General features: G+C 40.3%; 1 non-coding gene across 1 annotated transcript; it reads left to right on the top strand.

Annotated features, from left to right (window-relative positions):
• The first annotated feature begins 380 nt into the window (after positions 1 to 380).
• On the top strand, positions 381 to 544 carry LOC127161566 (U1 spliceosomal RNA). The gene has a single exon (XR_007827090.1). It is a non-coding gene; the product is annotated as a U1 spliceosomal RNA (small nuclear RNA).
• Positions 545 to 3056: the final 2512 nt, after the last annotated feature.

Raw genomic sequence — 3056 nt, 5'->3', positions numbered from 1 at the left:
ACCTCAGTTGTTATGGGTGAAGATCTGTATAGGTTTACTGCCTTTAAAAATGTCTTTTTATGTTAAGTGGTAACATAAAATTAACAGCAAGTGGTGAATTAAGATTTTCCAGCTGGAATGTGAAGAGGCTGAATTCACCTATGAAACGTAATAAAGTATTTGTTCATTTAAAACAATTAAACACTACAATCGCATTTTTGCAGGAGACCCATCTTAAACCATCGGACCATCTTAAACTTCATAGAAGATGGGTAGGCCAACTCGATCATTCTTCATTTTCTAGTGGAACTAAGGGTGGAACTACTATCCTTGTGCACAAGTACCCTTTTCCGTATCCAAAGTCATATCGAACCTCAGTGGTTATTTGTTATTGTTATTTTTTACTTACCTGGCAGGGGAGACACCATGATCAAGAAGGTGGTTCACCCAGGGCGAGGCTCGTCCATTGCACTCCGGCCGTGCTGACCCCTGCGAATTCCCCAAATGTGGGAATCTCGACTGCATAATTTATGGTAGTGGGGGACTGCATTTGCGCTCTCCCCTGCATCTGGAGACAGCCATGGCCTAATGGTTAGGGAGTCGGGCTTGTAACCGAAAGGTTGCGGGTTCGAGTCCCAGGTCCGGCAGGGATTGAAGGTGGTGGGAGTGAATAACAAGTGCTCTCCCCACCCTCAATAGCATGACTGAGGTGAGTCCCTTGAGCAAGGCACTGATCCCCCAACTGCTCCCCACTGCAGCGCAGTGAGAGCAATATGGCTGCCCTCTGCTCTGGGAGTGTGTGCGCGTGTGTTTGATCACTTCTCACTACTATGTGTGTGCACTTGGATGGGTTAAATGCAGAGCACAAATTTCAAGTATGGGTCACTTAGCCACATGTCACGTACTTTCCTTCCTTTTCCTTATTGTTACAGGGAACAATTCTCATGTGACCCAAACTTTGAAAAAAATGGCTCTTTTCTCTTCCAGATATAGACTCTTCTCAACTTATTGTTGGTGGTGACTTTAACTGTTGTCTCAATCCAATGCTAGACTGCTTGTCTAATAAGCCCCTCTCCATCTAAGTCTTCAAAAGTTATCCGATTGTTTATGGAGCAGTATGCAGTCTCAGATGTATGGTGCTTTTTCAATCCCAAAATTTCAAATTTTCACGAATCAGTCTCTTTCTTATTGACATGAAGTTGCTCCCTTCTGTTAGTTCCTGTTTTTATAATCCTATTGTTATTTCAGATCATGCTGCTGTCGTAATGGATATCTCTTTTCCTGGTTGATCTTTATTGCGATCCCCATGGTGCTTTAACTCGTCATTACTTTCTGATCCTGATTTCATTACAACCATTTACAGTCGCATTGATCTTTTCACCTCCACCAATGTTACTCCAGATGTGTCAGCATCTACAATTTGGGAGACATGCAAAGCTTATTTGCGTGGAGAGATAATATCTTATTCTGCTTTTTGGAGGAAGTCCATTTTGAAAGGAACTGGCAGATTTACAGTCCAAATGTGCGGATACAAACTATCCTGAACTTATAAAAGAATTGCTTATGAAAAAAGCTGAATTTGATAGTCTGACTGTAGATAGGGCAACTGAAGCATTATTAAAGTCTCGCCATAAGTATTATGAGTTTGGAGATGAACTAGGCAAAATGTTGGCCCTCCAGATTTGACAATCTGTTTCAGCGCAACATATTACACAAATTAGTACTGTGGATGGCACAACTATTGATCCTCAAACTATCAATGATCAATTTAGAAACTTTTATGCCTTATTATACAGGTCTGAGTGTTCATCTGATGAAACTCAACTGGACAACTTTTTTTAGGCCCTTAAACATTTCTTCCATTGATAGTGATACATGTTCCAGGCTGGATGAGGCTTTTACAGTGGAAGAAGTCAAAGGGGCGTTATTTGCACTGCAGAATAGGAAGTGTCCAGGGCCTGATGGCCTTCCCACTGAATTTTTTAAGACTTTCGCTGACAAACTCTCCCCATTACAGCTAAATATGTTAAATGAATCTTTAGAATCCAATATACTTCCCCCTACTTTAAGACAGGCCACTATTTCTCTGATTTTAAAGAAGGATAAAGATAATTATAATTATTATTAAACTTCTTTATACCTCTCCCTTGGCCAGTGCCCGCACCAACAATGATTATTCGGATTATTTTCCTCTTGGACGTGGTACTCAGCAGGGCTGCCCGCTCTCCCCTTACTGTTTGCCATTGCTACTGAACCACTTGCGGTGGCTCTCAGGTCGAGTCAGATGATGGGTATCATATAAGGGACTCTGGGCACAAGCTGTCTTTGTATGCTGATGACCTTTTACTTTTTGTTTCTGATCCAGACAGATCCATACCTCTGGTGTTAAATGTATTGAAGGAATTTGGGCAGGTCTCAGGGTACAAACTGAATCTTCATAAGAGTGAGCTTTTACCTATAAACTCAGCAGCTGCAGCCTGTCCTCTTTCTAAATGGCCATTCAAGATATCACTGGACAGTTTAAATTATTTAGGCATTTATGTTACCAAGAACTACTCTGATTTGTTTAATTGTAATTTTTCTCCTCTGCTGGATCGATTGACTAAAGATTATCACTGCTGATCTGTGTTGCCGCTTTTTCTTGCAGGCAAGATAAATTGTGTTAAAATGAACATAGTTCATTTTATGGATGAACATAGTGCCTAAATTCCTTTATCTTTTTCAGTGTATCCTGGTTTTTATTCCAAAGCATTTCTTTAAAAATCTGAATAGTTCTATTTCTCAATTTGTATGGAACAGGAAAACTCCCAGAATTCGTAAAGGCATATTGCAAAAAACTAAGGAGTTGGGTGGCTTAGCACTACCTAACTTCGTGTTTTATTACTGGGCTGCAAATGTTCAAAATATGTTATTGTGGTATTGCTCTAATGATCAGCCTCCACCCTGGCTGAGGATTGAGGAGGCTGCATGTGACTGTTCCTCACCTACATCTCTTCTGTGTCTCCCTTCTTCGTTTTTATCTTTAAAATTTTCTAATAATGTTATAGTTAAAAATTGTCTGAAGATTTGATGTCAGT

Source organism: Labeo rohita, unplaced genomic scaffold (assembly GCF_022985175.1).
Source record: "Labeo rohita strain BAU-BD-2019 unplaced genomic scaffold, IGBB_LRoh.1.0 scaffold_67, whole genome shotgun sequence".
NCBI lineage: Eukaryota > Metazoa > Chordata > Actinopteri > Cypriniformes > Cyprinidae > Labeo > Labeo rohita.
Note: the sequence above shows the minus strand (reverse complement) of the source record. Positions and strands in the feature narration are given on the sequence as shown.